Genomic DNA, 22,831 nt, shown 5'->3' on the forward strand with positions numbered 1-22,831 from the left:
TTTTTTCTTTCTTTCTTTTTTCTTTTTTATCTTCCTTTCTTATAGTTCTTCTGCCAGGGCCACTATTTATGGTCTTACAGAATTGCTTTATCCATTGACTCTGACAAGGAGATACATTTTATTGTAAAGTAAATGTAACAATAGGCTCATGTCCATGAAGTACATTGGTCTGACCATGCAACTCTTGACTGGAAGCAATTTACTTTATGAAATGGCCTGCTGAAGATTTAGTTATAATGCCAGCTGTGAGACAACACTCTGTGAGGTTGGAGTTGTCCTAAAGGATGTGGGATATGCCTTAAAATAGTGGCCACTATGTCATATTGGCTTCCCAATAACCAGAATGCACAAGGTAGAGGTCATGTGGCCCTTCTTTTAAAATTACACCAAATAGTCACTGGAATAATTTTTGTTTCTGTCTCTGCTTGGGTTGGGCTCACTGGGTTTGAAGGTCCTAGTGTATAAGGAAGGAATATTCCTACATGTAAACACAGTTATAATCCTTTTGAATTGGAATTTGAGACTTCTCCTGATCATTTTGCATTCTCATGTTGAATCAGCAGCCAGAGAAGGAGTTCTCTTTACTGGATTGAGAGACTCATCACAATTATCAAGAAGAAAGTTGATTGCTACTATACAGTAATGGAATGGGGGCTATATTTACAACTCAAGGTGTTCCCTGAGAGCCTCTTAATACTACCTTATCCAACAGCCCTTGTTAAGGGAAAACTGTGGCAATCCAATAGAGAGAGACCCACCAAAGTTGAAGATTCTATAGGGAAAAGGTTTATACGATCCTACCAGGTGAAAAACCCTGTCTATCTGAGCTTCTAGCAGAAAGTAAGGAACATGGAATGGGTGGTGAAAGGAAGAAGTGGTAAATATGAATAAATATTAATTTGACCCTTTGACCAGTTAAAGAAATGAGGAATGCAGCAGGTATGCATATTCTTCTTTTCTAAATATTATAAATATAAATATATTACATAATTTGTATCTAAATAATATATGTTAACCAATTGTTTATTTTTCCTTTTTCCTACTCTTATTTTTTTAATGAGAAGTTGTTCTTGTGAAAGCTGTCAGAATAAAAATGGAGTCACTTGTGTCAAAACCTAATGAAAAATAAATAAAGCCAATGGTGCTGAGAAAGAAGGACCCTCATGCACACATGCCCATGATAAGAACTATTACAAAGACTCTCTCAAAGGCTCTTACATACATATGCCTATAACAAGAACTTTTGCCAAGGACTTCCTAATTATAGCTTGCCACATGAGTCCCAAGGACAGCTAACGGTATACACAAGAACACTTGCCTGACACACTACCTCCAGTAATGAATTAGCATTAACTCCTGAGATAAGCTCCTCTAACCGATGTTCTCTTTGTTTCAAAACAAATTGCTATACTTTTTCCTTTTGCCTTTAAAAGTATCCCTTCTTCAACCTCATTGGATATACTTATGCTCCCCATAGCCTGCATAGCCTAGATTTGTCAATCCCTGGTACACTCCCAAATAAATTCAATATCTTTGGAGAATCTCTCTCTGTTATTTAGATTTACATTCTTTTATTACTTTAGATCAGAGTTCACAAAATTGTGAGGAGCCACGTACAGTTCTGGTGGAGAGGACCTCATATTATTTGGGGTTCCTGGACATGGTGAGAGATATTGTCAGGTGGTACTTTATGTTCTGTATTTTTGAGATTTTGAGAAGAGAGTGATTGTCCATTTGTACAAAAGTTAATTGAATTATACTAGGTGGAAATATGGCATCATTTTTTGAGAGTTAGCCAAATCAACCCTGGTGATCGATGGGGGGACAAATGTCACAGCCAGATCGCCCTCACGTCTGGTTTTATGAGAGTTAGGTATGGGTAGAAGGGTGAGAATGCGTGCTTTGTAGCAAAATGGGTGGACTGTAGTAGCCATTTGCCTGTTTATTTCTGAATCTATTTTTTCATTTTTCCTGTGCTCTGCTCAATGTGGCAGAGACTTGTTCTCTGACTGTTGCATAACATCGGGCAATGAAAATTATTGACAAAAAAGCAGGGTAGGAAAAAGGACAGCCTGGATCTCTGCCCGCCCCCACCCACACACACCCTGGGTGTCATATCTAGCAGTAGCAGGAAGTCCCTCTCTGTTGTCCTAGCTCATACCAGGTAACTTCTGCTAGGTTCTAGCTTTTTCTGGACATTTTCTCTACAGCCCTCAGGGTGTTGTTGTCTTCATTTAAAAAAAATTATGGATTGTCTGATTCTTTCTTGTATCTCCTCTCAGCTATTTTATCACTTATATATCCAATTTCCTGTATTAAATTCCCACTGTTTGAAATACCTAGAATAGTAGTTTCTGTTTTCCTAGCTAGACCTCAGCTATTCATAAAATGTCTGTGTGCATGTGTATATGTGTGTGTGATATAAGTCAATTTGTATAAAATATTATATAAGGACATGTGTGAGTATATATATGTGTATATATATATTCATGTGGTAGATATATAAATGCATATAAAAGTTATATGGAGAATAGGTTTTCAAAGATAAAGTATAAGGGAGGATTTCAGTTTTCCCTTTTATTTTCATAAGTTTTTACAACAAACAACTTTGTAGTTTTAAAGCATATAGTTATTTTTTAATGACTCAAAGATTCCTAACTAACTGCCCAGCTGGTGGCAGCTTTAATGTTCTCAAAGTTTTACATGCAGGGCATTTTAGTGTAGTTGCAGGGATCTGCCTTTCCCCACACCTCTAGACAACTCCTTTCCTTAACCAATATGAAAAATGTATATCTACTTGGATCTATTAAAATATTTAAGATTTAATTTTCTTGTGACAGAATCTATTTTATTCAATGTGATCTAACAGATACAATTCCTCAACATGCTCATCTACATATGATTTCAACAAACTCATTCTGCAACTACTGAATCCCATGTTATATGGTTCAAAATGAATGTGAAGATAAGTATGAGTTTGCTGTGTGGTGGGCTTACCATTTTGTTAGTTATTTTTTAGTGCTAAAATTTGTCAAGTGCTAATTTTAAGGAATAAGACAATTTTCTAAAGAATAAGACAAAACAATGCTCTTAAATTCAGAAATGTGAAGGAAGAGCTATAAAATTAAGCCGTCACTCTGAAATGTTCATAACTCTTAAAATCCCAAGAAAGTTTGACAGTTCTGATATCAGAATTCCTTGTAACTCTGAAATCCCAGCAATATTCTGGTGATAAGATTTTAGTGGGTTTATGCAGAAAGAAATACTTGTTTAAGTGGCTTTCATCATGCCACACTGCTTCAATGTTATTTTTCTTGTCATTCAAGATCCCTTGGGTGCATTCTCTGGCAATATTGAGAACCTGAATGGGAGTGCCACCAAAAACAGCAGCATGGTAATAAAAATCCCCCTTACCCATAGGTATATAAGCTTCTGATAACTGATTTCTCTCATAAGGTAACATCATAGGAATTGCCCGATACCAATAAGAATGTAACTGAGCTACTGACTCTCCCAGAGTCTCTAATCCATATTTTGTTGTAAATATCTGGTCCACGTCCATACAGAAGAGGAAGTCAACTTCATATTGGATGTGACTGACAATGTGTTCACCAATGGTCTTCATACGCATCATACTGATATCTTGCCATCTTTTCTCTTTCTTAATTACAAAAACTTTGAATGTACGGAGGGGATTCAGAGGTATCCAAGGCATCTTGGTGTAGTTATCTACCATGACATAAATTATGACTTTCTGGTCAGTCATAAAAAACTGATTAGCAGATGCCAAAAACCTTTGCAAATAGAAATCAAGATATCTGTGAACAAATAAGAAGTGATTAAGTTCATTTTCTTATATTTTAGTGGAACACATGTTATTTGAATTACACTGAATTTAGCTTATCCAGCAATGCTACTATTAACCAAATATTAGAAATGCTTCTTGAGTTGTATTTAAGTGATACAGAAGAAAGTGAAATTATCTACCTTTCCTCTCTCTGACGGGGTTCCACAGATGATAGGATAGAAGAGTTCCTCATGAGAAGGAATGAAAGTTGGTGAGATCAGAAAACTAGCAGAGCCCAGCCTAAAATGAGAGCCAGAGTTTTTCAGGGTTATCAGAGCTATGAGCACCTGCTCTGGGGGTTATAGGCAGGAAAGGTATTGAGTCATTGTAGGGGGTGTTATCATTGTCTGTGTCTTGCTTTATGAATAGTCACTTATGCATACAAGACCAGAGGTGACATAGTCAATAATCCACCATCTGCATCATTTTTCTTATTTTTTCTTGTGTCTTTTATTAGGATGCTAGAATAGGTGGGCTGGAAAACAAAACTTTCTCTTTTCTAGTCTCTCAAGCCAGTCAAAGATTCTGAGAGTAAACAGCCTTAGGTAAATGCAAAAAAAGAAAGGTGGCTCACCTTAAATAATGTTTAATAATCCTTAAGAATAAATTCTGGATGTTGATCTAAGTTTTAAGAATATAGCAGATGAAATGTCAGGAGAAAACTTGCTGGTTTAGAACATCTAAAATCATTAGGTAAATTATGAAAAGTGTTACTTAAAATATTCTACTGAGCTAGAAGCTAGCAACTCAAATCCAAAGAAGTCCAATTATTCATACTTCTTTTATGGTTAGTAATTTTGTGTATGTTTCAGAAATCTTTGCCTCCGTAAGGTAATGAAAATATTTTACATTTTCTTCTAGTAGCATTATTGTTTTAACATTCACATTTTAAGTCTATTATCCATTTGAATTAATTTTGTATCTGGTGTAATATAGGGCAAACTTAATTTTTTTCAATTATGAAAAAACTTTCTACTTTGAAACAATATTAAATTTCCGAAAAGTTGCAAATATATGATAAAGAGTGCTGATATATACATATATCAAATATATGATAGAGAGCTCCTTCATTTAGCTTCCCTTAACATTAACATCTTATGTAACCATTGCACATTTGTCAAAACTAGGACATTATTAGTGGTAAAGTACTACTAACTAAATTACAGATTTTATTTTGATTTTACTACTTTTCCTCCAATGGCTTTTTTAGTTTCCATGATCCAATCCAGCTCACACATTCCATTTAGTCTTCATGTCTCTTTAGTCTCCTCCTATCTGTGTCAGTTTCTCTTCTTGTTATTCATGACCCTGACAGTTTTGAATAGTCTTGCTCAGATATTTTGTAAAATGTCCCTCAATTTTTTTTCAAAGGTTTGTCAACTTTGCTGATCTTTTTCTAAGAACAATTTTTGGCTTTAATTATTCTATTTTTTAAAAATTCTTTATTTATTTCTGCTCTAATCTTTATTGCCTATTTTTTTCTGTTTGTTTTAGGTTTAATTTGCTCTTCTTTGTCTAGTTCCTGAAGATTAGGCTATTGATATAAGATCTTTATTCTTTTTTAATGTTGCTCTAAATTTCCCTCTGAGCACTGCTTTTGCTACATTTCATAAATTTAATATGTTGTATTTTTGTTCATTCATCTTATTTTTTAATTTTCCTTGTGATTTATTCTTTGACCCATTGGAAGTTTAAGAGTATGTTGTTTAATTTCCACATATTTGTGAATATTTCAGATTTTCTTCTATAATTGATTTTTAATTCCATTCTGTTGTAGTCATAAAAGAAAAGTGGTTATATTTCAATTTTGAAAAATTTATTGAGACTTTTGAAGTCTACAATATGGTCTATCTTGAAGATTGTTCCATGTATACTTCAGAAAAATGTGTATTTGTTGGGTGGACTATTATATATATGTTTGTTATAGCACTAAGTTCATACATTAGTAAAGAGGGTGTGTCAAAGAAAAAAGAGAGTGGAACTGCTTAAATATGATAATATTGAAAAATCATCTGACCTTGGGAGAACATAAATGCTATGAATCAATTTGTCTCCATTCAGCCACAACACCATCATGATATGGGGTACCTGAATGGATACCATTATGGTCTATCTGTGCCCCTAGATCTCACCACTCTAGATAAGGGATGGTCAGCTAGGTTTTTGGGAGATTGTTCAACCTGTCTTGAACATTCACTGCACACTATGAAGTTTGTAGATGTATACATCCAATTTGATGTCTTCTCCAATTAGGTCCAACTTTTAGAATTGGCATATAATCTTCAAAGTTAAATGTTTACTTTGAAACATTTCCTAGATTTGTTGACCTTAAAGCTTTCTTCTTTTTATCTATATTTATTATCTTTGTAGAGTTTCAGAAGATAGGAGATCAATGCAATGGTGGTATTCATCCGTCTTTTTTTTTCTTTTTTAAAATTTATTTCAGCATAATAAGGGCCATCCATCTTTAAATGACAATATTTCATTGTGATTTTTTTCAGAGTCTACTTTAATGGTTTTGATTTTCTATTTGATTAGGAATTAAAAATAAATTGGCTTTTATTTTTAAATTACTGGATGATTTTTATGTTCTCTTTTTATTTTTTGTATTATGACTGGTGGTCAGAAAATGTAGAAGGTAAAAATTCCTTTACAGACAATTGCAGTTACCTTGGCTTGTTATATATGGAAACAGTGTTCCTGTGAAGGGTCAATAAGTACACTTAAGTAAGTTTATCAGAAAGTAGTTTATGACTTGGGTAAAGCACTTGAGGGAGCAAATTATTGGGTTGACTCAATGTAAAGACAATGAAGAATGGCTATAACAGAGACACAAACTTATGAAGGAACAAAAGATATTTTAAATGTCTGTCAAGAGACCCAGGAAATTAAGTTCATGTTGGGAGAGGATTTTAATATCAGATAACAGAAAGGAAACTGAGGAGTTGGAGTTTTTTTTGAGTGGACCAAGTGAATGATGATATTTAAAATGATGGAAGGAATTGACCTGCAGAGAATAATTATTAAATAAAATTATGAGGTGCTTCAGTATGTTACCTCCCATTTTCTATAGTAAAAAGCCTGAATGTGCCTAGGTGTGGTGGCTCATCCCTGTAATCCTAGCACTCTGGGAGGCCAAGGGGGGATGATTGCTTGAGTTCAGGAATTTAAGACCAGCTTGAGCAAGAGTGAGACCCTGTTTCTACTAAAAATGGAAAACTTACCTAGGTACACACCTCTAGTTCTACTAACTAGGAGGCTGAGGGAGGAGGATCGTTGGAGCCCAGGAATTTGAGGTTGCAGTGAGCTATGATGACACCACTGCACTCTACCGGGTGTAATAGAATGAGACTGTGTTTCAAAAAAAAAAAAAAAAAGCCTGAATGTAAGCCTGAATGTACCTACCTTCCCACAGCAAACACAGTCAGCCCCACAGTAATTTTATGATTTTCATAATAATTTTCCAAGACTGACTCATTGTAAGTGCCATCCCACACAACTGGAGCTGACCATTCAGTAATAGTCAAGTTCGTGTGTACACTGTAGGAAAGACATAACATTTTTGAACAAAATACATTATAAATACAAAATAAAACAGCAGGAGATATTAATTCATAAAGCCTGAATCTGATTGCAGCATCTCCTTACACCTAACCCAAAGCCTTGATGGTTATGACAAACTAGAGAAACAGTATATAAAAAATGGCCAGATCATTACAAAATTACACTTATAGATTATTTATATTGTGATTCCAAGATCTTTCAGGACACATAGTTGAAATGTGTCCCAAAATATTAAAGTAATAATTTCTCTTATGTTTAGCCAAAACCTCTAGGTCTTAGGTTTTTTGACTTTATTTTCAAAGACTATATTTTTTAAAGTGACCCTCCCAGTTTTCATAATCTGAAATGCTGTCAGTACTAATTTTGCTGCATACTATCAGAATCAACTTTGTGAAAACTCTGGAAAATAGTCAAAGGTTTAGAGCAACCAGGTAAAAATTAAATCAAGAAAAAGATGACTCAACATGGTAGAAATAGGAAAACTTTGTGGTATTTTAACTTAACCTTGACCCAACTCCCTCCCCAAAGTGTCAGCAGTATTGAAGATAGCAGATTATGTTCCCAGTGTGAATATCTGGTTCTGGAGGGAGCAGAATGGACCTTATTCTCAAGAAACTGTGTTTGTCTGTTCCGACATGCCTGAGGGTTCCCTGAAGGACTGACACAAAGCACTTTCCTTTGTTTCACCTAACTCAGATCTCTCTGGGTGGAAAAGTGGCTAGGCAGAGGGTATTCTTTGAACACATTTTAAAGAGAAACAAGTGCCTGCCACCATGCAAAAGACTACAGATGAGGAAAACACTTAAGATGCTGAAAGCCTGGGAGGAAAACCTGGGAAGAGAGTTACCTTGGAAAATAAGGGATTAGACAACCTATTATGTATAATGAGATATTTAGAAATTCATGCAAGTTCCAGGGCAGGATATGTGCTCAGAAAAGATGAGAGAAGACTCTAAACTTTCACCTCTGGCTGATGTTTACGATCAGTGTAAGCAGGAAGTTAAGGCTAAGGCAGAATTGTGAACAACTGGCCCAAACATTGAAGGAGAGGCCCAAGGCCGGGCGTGGTGGCTCACGCCTGTAATCCTAGCTCTCTGGGAGGCTGAGGCGGGTGGATTGCTCGAGGTCAGGAGTTCGAAACCAGCCTGAGCAAGAGTGAGACCCCGTCCCTACTATAAATAGAAAGAAATTAATTGGCCAACTAATATATAGAGAAAAAATTAGCCGGGCATGGTGGCGAATGCCTGTAGTCCCAGCTACTTGGGAGGCTGAGGCAGGAGGATTGCTTGAGCCAGGAGTTTGAGGTTGCTGTGAGCTAGGCTGACGCCACAGCACTCACTCTAGCCTGGGCAACAAAGCGAGACTCTGTCTCAAAAAATAAATAAATAAATAAAAATAAATAAATAAATGAAGGAGAGGCCCAAACACAGAGACAATCTGCAAAGACTAAGAGAGGTTTTTGTTTTCTTCCTTCTTCCCTTCCTTTCTTACTCTCTTTCTCTTCTTCTTCCTCTTCTTCTTCTTCTTCTTCTTTTTCTCTTTTTCTCTCTTCTTTCTTCTTGTTCAATAAGAAATTATGAGGCATGGGGCCGGGCACAGTGGCTCACGCCTGTAATCCTAGCAATCTGGGAGGCTGAGGCGGGTGGATTGCTCGAGGTTGGGAGTTGGAAACCAGCCTGAGCGAGACCCCATCTCTACTAAAAATAGAAAGAAATTAATTGACCAACTAAAATATATATATACAAAAAAATTAGCCGAGCATGGTGGCACATGCCTGTAGTCCCAGCTACTTGGGAGGCTGAGGCAGTAGGATTGCTTGAGCCCAGGAGTTTGAGGTTGCTGTGAGCTAGGCTGACGCCACAGCACTCACTCTAGCCAGGACAACAAAAGTGAGACTCTGTCTCAAAAAAAAAAAAAAAAAAAAAGAAAGAAAAGAAATCATGAGGCATGAAAATAAACAAGAAAGTATGGCCCATTCACAGGAAAAAAATTCATAGAAACTGTCCTCAAGGAAGCCCAGACATTGTATTTACTAAATAAAAACTTTAACTAATTTAAATTTGTTCAAAGAACTAAAGGAAACCATGAACATAATGTTCATAATCATAACATAACCAAGAAAATAATGTCTCAAATGATAGAGATTATCAATAAAGAGAAAAAGATTAGAAAGTGACATCAGCAATATGGCTGACTAGAGATGCCTGGTGTTCATCCGTTCCCCCACAAAAAAGGACCAAGGCAGTGAATAAACAGCTAATATTTGACTAGAGTGTCAAAGGGAGAGTGCTGGAGTGCAGCAGTGGAGTGGAGATACACCTATAGTAACTGGAAGTCCAGGAGGGCAGCATGGAAGCATATGCCCTCTGCAGCCCCATCTCCCCTGCCTGGATTAGATCTTCCTGGAGTCAGGAGAGACTTCCTATTGTGGGAAAAAGCCTAAGCCACTGAGAAACTTACAAACACCACTAGTGTGGATTACAAGGAGACTTTATTACTGCATCCACCTAGGAACAAGGCCAGTGCACCCCACCAAAATGACACTCCAAGACCCATTCATATGAGTAAGTCTTTCCCATTGAAACCTACTTCATAAAATTGGAAGAGACAATTTTTCCATCAGATGCATAGAAATCAATGTAGGGACACATCAAACATGAAAAAGCAAGAAAACATGACACCTCCCAAGGAAAACAATAATTCTAGTAATAGATCCCAATCATAAGGAAATATTAATATATGAAATGTCAGAAAAAGAACTGAAAATAATAACTGTAAGGAAAATCAGCAAGATACAAGAGAATACAGATAGACAATTCAATGAAATCAGGAAAACAATTCAAGATTTGAATGAGAAATTCAACAGAGAGCTAGAGATAATTTCAAAAGACCAAACAAATCCTAGAGCTGAAGAATTCAATGACTGAAATAAAAAATATAATTGAGAGCTTCAGAAACAGATTCAACCAAGCAGAAAAAGAATTTCTGAACTTTAAGACAGGTCTTTTGAAATAACACAGACTAAATAAATAAATAAATAAATAAATAAAAAAGAAGAAGAAGAATGAAAGAAGCCTATAGGATTTATGGGATACCATTAAATGAACAAATATTCATGTTATGGGCATTTCAGAAGGAGAAGAGAAGGGAAAAGTTAAGGGAAATATATTTAATGAAATCATAGCACAAAACTTTCCAAATCTTAGGAGAGAGATGGACATCCAGGTCCAGGAAGCTCAAAGGACCTCAAATAGATTCAACCTAAATAGGTCTTCTCCAAGTCACATTTATATATACAAAGGAGAAAGAGAAAGGAATCCAACCATATCACTACAGAAAACCACCCAGTCACAAAAATAAACAATAAAAGAGGAAGTAAGGAATGAAGGATACACAAAACAAACAGAAAACAATCAAGAAAATGGCAGGAGTGAGTTTCGACCTATCAATAATAATCTTGAATGTAAATGGATTAAATTTCCCACTTAAAAGGTATAGACTGGCTGAATTGATTTAAAAAAAAAAGACCCAATTATATGCTGTATACAAGAAACTCACCTGACCTGTAAGGACACACATAGACTGAAAGTGAAGGGATGGAAAAAGATGTTCCATGCTAATAGGAACCAAAAATGAGCATGAGAAGCTGACAAAACAGATTTCAAGTCAAAAGCTGTAAAAAGAGACAAAGAGGGGCATTATTTAATAATAAAAGGATCAATTCATCAGGACAATATAAGAATTATATATGCTCCCAGGCTAGGTATAGTAGCTCATGCCTGTAATCCTAGCACTCTGGGAAGCCGAGGCAGGACGATCGCTTGAGGTCAGGAGTCTGAGACAGAGAGCTCTTGCCTGAGCAAGAGCAAGAGCAAGACCCCACCTCTACTGAAAATAGAAAGGAATTAGCTAGGTAACTGAAAATAGAAAAATTAGCCAGGCATGGTGGCACATGCCAGTAGTTGCAGCTACTCTGGATGCTGAGGCAGGAGGATTGCTTGAGCCCAGGAGTTTGAGGTCACTGTGAGCTAGGCTGATGCCACAGCACTCCAGCCTGGGCAACAGAGCAAGACTCTGTGTCAAAAAAAAAAAAAAAATTCAATTAGAGCTAATAGATGTTGCAGGACACAAAATCAACATGGAAAAATCATGTGTTTCCATACACTGGAAGTGAACAATCTGAAAATGAAATTAATAATAGCATCCAAAAGAATAAAAATTTAGGAAAAATATTTGACCAAGGAGGCATAAGACTTGTGCAACAAAAACTAAAAACATTCTTGAAAGAAATTAAAGACATAAATAAATGCAAGGACATCCACATTCATGGATTGGATTGTGGCTCTTTATTGTTAAGATGGCAGTGTACCCCAAAATGATCTACAGGTTTAATATAATCCGTACATGTAGTGGGTTGAACAGTGTTTTCCCAAATCCACCTAGAACTTTGGAATGTTATCTAATTTGGAAATGGAGTCTTTGTAGATGTAATTAGTTAAGATAAGGTCATACTGATTAAGGGTGGCCCCTAAATCTGATAACAAGTGTCCTTATAAGATGACAAAAAGATACACAGAGGAGAGACAGAGAAGTAAGCCATGTGGAGACAGAGGCAGAGATTGGAGTTATTCTGCTACAAGTTTCTTGAAACCTCGAAAACATGCTAAGTGAAAGAAGGCAGTCACAAAAGGCCACATATTGTATTTCATTCATATGAAATGGCCAGAATAAGAAAATCCATAAAGACAGAAATCAGATTAGTGTTTGCCAAGGGCTAGGGGAATAAGAGGATGGGGAGTTAACTGCTTCTTTTTGGTGTGGTAAAGACGGTAGTGATAGTTGCACAACATTGTGAATAACACGTACTAAAATCCAATAGGAAAAGAAAAAGAAGAGATCTGAACTGGCACTTTACTAAAGTGGATATCCAAGTGGCCAATATTCATATGAAAAGATGTTCAGTATTGATGGTAATTAAGAAAAAATGCAATGAGAATTGAACAATATCAGTAGCCTATTTAGATCTATTAAAATGATTATGTAGTTTTCTCCTTTGTCCAATTGTTGTGATGAATCATCACCTTGAATTACTAGAATATACCTTACTTATCTTGTTAGTGGGATGCTGTGCCAGTGATTAAGCTATTGTCTTTCATAACTAAACCCACAATGCTATATTCTGCTTTATTATCCTAGGGCTGGAACTCTGAAACCACATTCTCCTTTGCTAGCTGGTACCCTGTTAGACTCTGCTAATAGAGGGCACAGGAGGAAAATTACAAGGCTGGAGGAAGAAACTTGTTCTTTCCTATTTTCCGTAAGTTTCTTGTCTGCTTCCCATTCCTGTAAGTCCCACCCCAGCAATGCTTCTTCACCTCAACAATAGCAATTCATTTCCAGAACAGCAGATGAATCTAGTTTTCAGTTTTTCCAACACTTAAAAAAACCAGCCTCTCTGTGCCTCTCCTTAGAGGTATGGATCCCAGCTCCAAGAGGCCTCCATAGAGCTCAGAGACACCAGCACCAGTCGAGTGGCATCAGAGTTTAAGCTCCATGAGCTTCTTCTCTAAATTTCTAATGTTTAACAATTCCAGCCTCTTCCTTTTGTTTCTTCAGTCCTAGGAGGAATAGTTAGTTCCTGTAGTTGTTACTGTCATGATCCCTTAGAGTCCTCTTTTCAGTCTTTTCCTTACCTAGTTAACAACGTTATATTGGTTAACAACTCTCTGTTTAAATAACTGGTGTGCTTTCAGTGGCCTAGTTGGACTCTGACAAATGTTATGATATTATGAGATGAATCATGGACCATTATCCATCATGATCTGAACCTGGATGTCTCCTTTCAAAGTTTTAATTAGGGGAATTCCTTAAAGCCTATAGCATTGGGGTGAAAGATGAGAGGGTAGAGGGAGCATATGGAAGTAGAGAGGAAGACTGTTGGACTAAAAATAGGAAATGCGTAGACAGCCCACCTGTCCCCTTTGGGCTTTAGGTCTCTCATTGGTGAAGTGAGGAGAATCAAACAAATCATCTCAAATACCTTCTCACACTTTTAGCCTGCCATCCTCCTAGGACCTTTGAGTTTATGCAATTGAAACTCTCATTCATGGAGAATGTGGGTCCAAATGTTCAGCCCCAGTGGGTCTTGGCCACTGCTTAGTTTTTGAAATGTTGTAATCAAAGACCTATCTACTCTCCAACATTTGGAATACCAGTAGTGATATTGTTGCTATCTATTAACTTCTATGGATTAATCTCACATGTGCAAGATTTGGATTCTTACATGGGATGAAACCAGTCTGACAGCTGTAATTCTGGTTTATTTTTCTGAGACCTATAAGGACAAAGAATGCAAATAGTCATGCTATGTCTGCTAGAGTTTGAAATAATTGAGTATCAAGTCATGGGCAGTATTATAAGATACAAAATTAAAAATGAGTGAAGCAGTGAGAAGAATATTGAGGAATTTTTATGGTGGTGGCACAGAAAAGTCATGGTTTCCAAACTAAACTTACTTTTCTGTGCTGTCAGAAAATTTGATGTTTCCATAGTTCTCATTCTCATTTTTCTAATTCACAGAGAAAATAGCAGCCATCAGATAAAAGCTCTCTTAACTTTCTGCCACCTTTCCTCCAGATTTACCTGTAGCACTAGGCTTTTTTTTCCTTCTTTCACAATGGAAATATAACCCTACTTTCTGTCTAAGGTTAGCCTTAAATATCCTATTTGCTCAGGAGCCTTGATTTGACATTTATTCTCAGAAGAGTTTCCCCTAGCCTTTCTATTTTATCATGTGACACTCTCTTCTGTCACATCCTATGGCTTCAAATTTTTACATACAACTTAGACTTCTCCCATGAACTTAAGACTTGAATATAGAACTGTGTTCTGAAGTTCTCTCCTTGCATTCGCCGACACAACAAAATGAAGATGTTTAATGTTAGTCATCATCTCTCCCCAAGAATATCTGCCCTTCAGATGGTGCATTATCTCACTGGATCCACCTGGATGGTCAAGGCAGAAACATGAGAGTCAATTCTATACTAGAATGCTCCCTAAATCCTGACATCAAATCCATCATTAATTCTGTTGGTTTAACCTCCAGAGAATCTCTCAAGTCCATCACTTATCTCCATTCCCTGCCGCTATATGACTTCAAGCCACCATCATTTCTTGTCTGGGCTACTCCAATAGCCTCCTAATTGGTCTCACTGTTTGTATGCTTTAAAAGAAGACTTTGAAGTATGAAAAATCTTAAAGGCACACAAATGTATATAGACTAATATAATGAACCTCCATATTCCCATCCTCCAGAATTATTAATAACAAGGTGTGCTGCCCTCTCTGCCTGTCTTTGAATTGTCCCTTTTTAAACTCATTCTCTGTATTTCAACTCTGCTTCCAATATCATGTTTCTGAAGCTCCACTCTCGCCATGTCATTATTCTGTTTTTTACCTGGCCCTTTACACAGTTTTAGCTGCATCTCCTATCAAGCCCTTATCATTATAATTTTCCAGGCTCACTGGCCTTTTTTAATTTCCCTAAGCATGCTACAACTTCATCCAGCTAATTCCTACATAGCCTACATAGATCTCACTTTAAATATCCCTTCCTAAGGGAAGTGCTCCCTAATCTGCTAGATGAAGTTAGAGTCACTTCATTAATAGCTAATACTTACTGAATACTTTCCTTAGTATTATCTGATTTAATCCACACAGCACCCAGATGAGATTGGCACTCTTATTATCCCTGTTCTACCAGATAAGGAAACTGAGGCACAAAGAACTTTCATCGTCTTGTCCAGAGTCACACAGTAAATGGAAAGACAGTTTTTCCGTAGTCCTTTCTCTTCCTCTTCACTATATACTAATGGCAGTCTGGCTATCGAGCTAGGACACCTTTTGAGAGTTGATCCTGGGCTGAGTTAATGAAGGCATTGGCAGCTGTGGAACTGAGTCATATGTCATGAGACTGTCTTTATTCTATGCACACAGATAGGAGTAACTTCAATGTTAGGGGTGTGACTAAGACATGGCATTCTATTCAAACATCTACTACCATTGATAGCTGTGCCTTTGGATGGTGAGTGTTAGTATGTTAAGGCTGTAGAATCCTAATGCTAAGGAGAAATTAATAATAGAACTATTGTTTGAATGTATTACATCAAACACATTTGCCAGAAAACATTTTATTCTATTTATTCTCCCAGTTTCTGCTGCAGCTGACTTTCCTTGAATGTTCTCATCTTTGCCTAGGGATTTTCCTATTGATTTCAGGTAGTTGAAAGTTATTGTCCCCTGTTAGCCTTGGCTATATATAGGGGAAACATACCTTATTATTATATTGTTTTAATGCATGGCATAGTTCACCCAGCTTCAACCAGGTAGATAAGTCATGGTCTTAGTGGGGAATGTTGTAAATCATAGAATCATCAGAGAGACAAAGCTCCTGCACACAACAAGCATCAGAAAGAAAGCTGCTCTTCATTTCTCTATGTGGGTTCCCATAACTATAAGAAGAAATGGTCCTAGCTCTCTGGGAGGCTGAGGAGGGCGGATTGCTCAAGGTCAGGAGTTCAAAACCAGCCTGAGCAAGAGCGAGACCCCATCTCTACTATAAATAGAAATAAATTAATTGGCCAACTAATATATAGAGAAAAAATTAGCCGGGCATGGTGCCGTATGCCTGTAGTCCCAGCTACTCCAGAGCCTGAGGCAGTAGGATTGCTTGAGCCCAGGAGTTTGAGGTTGCTGTGAGCTAGGCTAATGTCACGGCACTCACTCTAGCCTGGGCAACAAAGTGAGACTCTGTCTCAAAAAAAAAAAAAGAAGAAGAAGAAGAAATGGAAGAATGTATTTTAATATTGAATCTTGCAAAATCTTTGGGAAAGTTTTCCTCCCTATACTTGAAGCTCTGACTCAAGGGGGGTGGGGGTGGGGGTATGGGCAATATATGTAACCTTAACATTTGTACCCCTATAATACGCTGAAAAAAAAAAAGAAAAGAAAAGTTTTCCTCCCTGGACACATCCTGATGGCATAATTTGTATAGTGGTTAATACAGTCTCCTGAGAGTCTTCCAGCCAAGTCTTTACTTCTATGTGTTTGCCCAGAGCTTTAAAAGACCTAAGGTTCCTTAGAGCTGTGTTTTGGCTTCTGTAATATGTTTCAGAACAAGTTCCTACTTCTCTGTCAGAGATGGCATTCTCCAGTCTACTCTGGCTTAGGTTTCTAGTGTTCTTACGTTAAGCGAATTGTCTCCAACATGTTTGTAAAATTGCTTTGGTTTACTCTGCCTGAAGGAATCAAGGACCCACAGGCACTCCATTCCCTCCAACCAGTTTTGTTCTCAAAGAAGTGGTCAGAAAATATTTGGAAATAAAGACTTACCAGCAGTGATACATCCTCTGTAGTTCCTTTGTTCTTAGGATAAATGAAGAGCATTATATTACTTTTAAATGTATATAAAGGTTTTCCACATATAACATGACTAGAGCTAGAATCCATCAATCCATTTATTCTGTTTCCTAATATTACCAAATACATACTACATTCCAGGTACATTGTTGGTTATAGAGATTAATAATAAACATGATAAGAATCATTATAATTAAGGACCTCATATGCTATATCTTAAAAACAACAACATCCACGATCTAATTCTTTGTTTGTTTTCTTTTGTTTTGTTTTGTTTTGTTTTGTTTTGTTTTTTGAGACAGAGTCTCACTTTGTTGCCCAGGCTAGAGTGAGTGCCATGGCGTCAGCCTAGCTCACAGCAACCTCAAACTCCTGGGCTCAAGCAATCCTTCTGCCTCAGCCTCCCGAGTAGCTGGGACTACAGGCATGCGCCACCATACCCAGCTAATTTTTTCTATATATATTAGTTGACCAATTAATTTCTTTCTATTTATAGTAGAGACGGGGTCTCGCTCTTGCTCAGGTTGGTTTCCAACTCCTGAGCTCAAACGATCCGCCCACCTCGGCCTCCCAGAGAGCTAGGATTACAGGCGTGAGCCACCGTGCCCGGCCACAATCTAATTCTTTGAGACACAAAAGAGAAGCTTAATATCATTAGAACAGTGAAACTTGCTAATTGCCAATGAAGTCTTTCTACATGCCTCCAATTTGGAGAGGGTAAATACTGTATGTAGTGTCTGAAGTCATCAACATCAGAGATGTTTCTTAAAGAAGATGCCACTTATTTTAAAATGGTAGTTTCTCTGTAACATTTACTAATATTACACTGCCACAGTAACTAGTAGCTTAATATAGCTTCTGCTCATGGGAGAAGCTATGCGTCTACAAAAATTATCTTTAGCCACAATCCCACTAGCAACAAAAGGATTTGGATGCTGAAGACTATGTTTATACTGATATAATTGGATATCATTTGGGTATATTTGGATTGAGATGTTCAGATGCTGATTTATTCAGGGGTTAAGATTATCACCTTTTTGACATACCAGATCCTTACCAAACATCAGAAAAAAAATCATTAAGTTTTTATAGTTACCTGAGATAATACTCACTACGCAATGCCCATAGAGAAAATAAAATCAATAACAATAGAATTATTTTTCTTGTGTATATCATCCTTTCCTGGGAGGAAAAATAAACAGAAGAACATAGATTAAATAAAGTACAGTATATACACAATAAGCTGTGATAAAGCCTGCTTCTCTGTGACTTAAACTAGATGCTTTAGCAGATATCGACTAGCAATTAAGATATTGCTACTCTTTGGATGTCTGTCTATATGACAATAGAGTTGAGTCTGTGGACACATTTGGTTTTATTTGAGCTAGCTGCAGAAAGTCTTAGGACATTAGCTGGTCTTAGCTGGCCCTGATGCAAGAGATCTCATAACCTTCATTTGTTTTTTCTAAATTATAAAGGGTTTTACTTGCAGAAAAGAAATGTAGAAATGCCACTTCCCAGCCTAACTTGTAGGGACGGGGGGTGTCAGTGAAAAGAGATAATTATGAAAATACTTACCTGGACTCTAAATAGAGTTGTAGATTTATGAAGGAAGTTGTTAGTTTTAGTTACATGATATTATGAAGTTAATCATTCCAAGAAAGAAAAGACAGAAAGCATAAAACATATGCCCATTATCAAAAATATTTGAATATCAAATTGATTCAGAGCACAGGCTGGAGGCTCAAGTGTAATTTTTAGGTTATCTGTGCAATGACCTTGGATTTTTTGGCATCAAAGTTACAACAGTCCTTTGTGTTATTTATGCACTATAAAATTGTCTGTGTGCAGAAAAGGAAGTAGATATGGCTCAATTTGGTTGAAAGTAAGGACAATGTCTTACCTTTTGTTTTCCTAAAATCATATAGGAATTTTAAACAGATTCTTCATTGGAGACTCTTAACGTTTATGGTATAGTAGTTTAAGAAGACATGTAGAGAATCTTAAGCAGGACATTTTGAGGCCCTTGAAAAATCATGAATCAGATACTAATTAGGTTCTATGACTCTCCAGTTTGTGTGTTTATTATTTCAGTCTTCTGTGAATGATGATGTCATCAGATTCTCTTTTGATGATGAAATAAGTAGATATTCTCAATCATAACAATTCATATGCCAGTAGCTTCTCTTTGTCAGTACCAGAGGACTAGATTTTGTCCCATTTTTTAAAAAGTGAAGGATCCTTTAAGCTCCCTTTGTTTGGGGGGGGAGTTTTAAAAGCGTTATAATAAATTTTAAGTTGAGGTATAATTGGCATGAATTAAAACATAATTTAAGTGTACATTTCATTGGGTTTGTTATACACATACATATGAGTGTAACAGCCACCTAAATGAAAACACAGAACATATCCATGACCCCAGTAACTTTCCTTAGGCCCCTTTGAGTCAATACTATCTCCTACTCAGGAAACCACTATAACCCACATGTTGGAAGTAATAAATAAGAACTTTAAAGCAGCGATTATGAAAATGTTTAAGGATTTAATAGAAAATTGTATCAAAATGAATGAATGGTAGGAATTCTCAGCAAAGCAATGGAAGCTATAAAAACAATGGATATTCTAGAACTTTGAAAGTACAATATTTGCAATAAAAATATAACTAGATGGATTTACAAGCAGATTGAACCCTGCAGAAGAAAAGGTCAGTGAAATGAAAGGTAAATCAATGTTAATCATCCCTTTTAAAAAAGAAAGTGATTAATAAACAAAACCTCAGTGACCTATGAGACAATATCAATCAGTCTAACATGTATATAATTGGATTCCCAGAAACAGAGAAGAGAGAAAATGTAGCAGAAATAAAATTTTTTTTTAATTTCCAAAATTTGATTTAAAAGCAAGCTATAAACTTACAGTGCCAAGAAGTTTAGCAAATCCCAAACAATAAAAATACAAAGAAAACCTACCTAGGAAATCACAGGGCAATTTGCTGTATTTTATGCCAGTGGTTCTCAAAGTTTCTGCATACTAGAATCACCTGGGAAACTTGTGAACATCCCAATGTCCAGGTTTCACTTCATACCAATTGAATTGGAATCTCTGGGTTGGACCCAGACATCAATATTAGCTCCCCAGGAAATTCTAGGGTACAGCCAAGTTTGAGAGTCAGTGCTTCATGTCTCCTATGACTAAGAAAGAGGACTAATTCCTGTGGGCTTCTTTGGATTTTGGAGGCAATGTCCCACACGTGTGGCTGTCCAGCTGCCTCCTATTCACCTGATAAATATAAAAACAGTGAGCTTCCAGTGGGACCCAGGTCAAGAGAAAGCTCTTCGACTGGTTCAGGTTGTAGGCAAGTTACCCTGCCATGACCCTTACGACCAGTCATATCTTACATAGTTGAATGAGTCAGAAGCAGACTGGATGGTGGATAAAGATTGTGACTAGCCTTGACAGAAAACTTACAGCGAGACCCACTGAATTCCAGAGCAAGGGAATGCCCCTTGAGCAGGTAACCATCATTTCCCTCCTTTAAATAGCAGTTGCTATAATTTTTCCCCCTTTTTCTTCTTTGTCTTTCAGTATTGACTGTAGTGTGTTTGGGTGTGTGCAAAATTTACCATTTATTTCATAGATTGCAGAATAGTCAGATGAGCTAAGTGGCCAAAGGAGAAATGGTTAATATCTGGAGAAGTGGATTCTAACAAGCCTGGCCCTATGATATTACCTGTGGATTTCTGTGATCTGCTACTAGGAGAGGGGGCTGTGCTGGAGTAGTATATAACATTTTGGATCATGGGAATATTTTAGATATATGGGAAGAAGTAATTGGCAGACATAGTGGAAAGTGGTAGAGACTTTTAGAGTGTAGATACCCAGCTCACAGTGCTATATCCTCCTCTGAGAACTTCTCCATAGTGTAATCACCTTCAGTAAATCTATGCTAAGGCACAGCTGCTGAGAGCAGGAGTGGTGCTGTATTGTTTGTGTGGTTGTTTTTGTTTTTGTTTTTGAGACATTCCCACTCTGTTGCCTGAGCTAGAGTGTCATGGTGTCAGCCTAGCTCACAGCAACCTCAAACTCCTGGGCTCAAGTGATCCTCCTGCCTCAGCCTCCTGAGTACCTGGGACTACAGGCATGTGCCACCATGCCTGACTAATTTGTTCTATATATTTTTAGTTGTCCAATTAATTTCTTTCTATTTATAGTAGAGATGGGGTCTCAGTCTTGCTCAGGCTGGTTTTGAACTCCTGACCTTGAGCGATTCTCCTGCCTCGCCCTCCCAGAGTGCTAGGATTACAGGCGTGAGTCACTGCGCCTGGCCCGTTTGCGTGTTCTTTTCTAGGAATTTAGAGTTTTGAAGGAAGAAACCCCGAGACTGGAGATAGTTGGAGCTGGGTCATATTAATGGCAGACTTCTAGGGGGAGTTCATAATTTTCAGCTGTTGAGGCCCTGAGCTTCTCTGGTTCTTGCTCATGGCGTGGTTGTAGTGACATGCTGGTAAATTTTTAACAGCTGACTCTTTAAAAAAAAAAAAAAGAAAGAAAGGAAAAGAGCCCTTGTATTTCTAGCGTTTGCTGATTCTGGTGTAAATACTCCCACTATGGTCTGTTTCAGGCTACTACAATGATGTCATTGAACAGGGAGTTGGGAAGTACTGCTTGTAAGCTCTGACAAGCCAGTAGGAGCTGGCTTCAGCATGCCACTGCCTGCTTGTCAACTCTGCCTTGTATTCAGTGGAACTCTCCAGTAGCCTCCCAATAAACTCCTTTTGGGGTTTAGACAGCTCCTTGCAACCAAACTATCTTTAAAACACCTAACCTCTTACTGTGAACAATTACAGCCAATTCACTAAAAGTATGTTCTAATTTTGGCTGATTTTTCACAGATACACCTTTTAAATATTTATAGCCATTTTCCCTTATATGTCAAATTAATATCTAATTCTACAAATGGGCATAGTCTTCACTAGTGCCAGAAAAAGATGTTTTAAATCACTGAAGTCGCTAAGGATAACAAGGTTATCTTTGGAAATTTCTGCCCTCTGGTGTCCAGTATCAGGAACTACTTTTGTGTTAGCTGTGAATGTTAATGGGGTACAAGGAGGGGAGTTATGCAGCGGTCCCCAATGTTTTTGGCATCAGGGACCGTGTTCATAGAACATAATTTTTCCATGAATGGGGGAGGGGAGGGAGCAGGGAGGTGGAGCTCAAGTGGTGATGCGCAGCCTGGTTCCTAATAGGCTGGTACTGGGCCAAGGCCCGGTTTGCCCAGGGGTTGGGAACCGCAGAGTTAGAGGCTCTTGGACCTGACAAGAGACTGTTCCCAGGGTATAGACAGGCAGGTATTAAGCATATTAGTTCCCAATGTTTCTTTCTCAATGAAATCCAGGAGGACTTTACACTGGGGTTTCTCAACCTCAATACTAATGACATTTTGAACAAGATAATTCTTTGTCGTGGGGGCTGTCCTGTGCATTGCAGGATGTTTTGCAGCATATCTAGCATCTACCCAGTGGATGTTGATAACACCATTCCACCAGCTGTGACAACCAAAAATGTCTCCAGACATTGCCATAGCCAAATGTCCCTGAGGAAAGAGGAGGGGAGCAATTCCTAGGCTGGGAACCACTGCTCTATGCTCATGAAGCAAATTTATTCCATGTATCACTGACCTTGAAGCAGTGCTGACCTTAATACGTTATGGAACACTGAGGTAGAACCTAAGCCTGAAGCCTAGGCTACAACTCCTGAGTTCCCATTCTGTGTACTACAGGAGGAAAAGTTCCAGGTACCAGATATTGAAACATCAGCTTTTTAATAAACACACAGTTCACAATCAATATTTTTAAAATGCAAGAAAATTATTTCTTATGAGGCATGATGGGAGTGGATGTTGATACATGCATTTATTCATTCATTTGGTAAATATTTGTTAAGCAGTGCCTCTGAGATAGGTAATGTGGTAGGTGCTGGAGCTGAGGGAAAGGCAGGTTATGG

General features: G+C 37.5%; 1 pseudogene; it reads right to left on the reverse strand.

Annotated features, from left to right (window-relative positions):
• Positions 1-2,649: 2,649 nt before the first annotated feature.
• Positions 2,650-14,895, reverse strand: LOC105875134 (N-acetyllactosaminide alpha-1,3-galactosyltransferase pseudogene; annotated as a pseudogene).
• Between the last annotated feature and the right edge of the window lie 7,936 nt (positions 14,896-22,831).

This window comes from Microcebus murinus, chromosome 12 (assembly GCF_040939455.1).
Source record: "Microcebus murinus isolate Inina chromosome 12, M.murinus_Inina_mat1.0, whole genome shotgun sequence".
Classification (NCBI taxonomy): Eukaryota; Metazoa; Chordata; class Mammalia; order Primates; family Cheirogaleidae; genus Microcebus; species Microcebus murinus.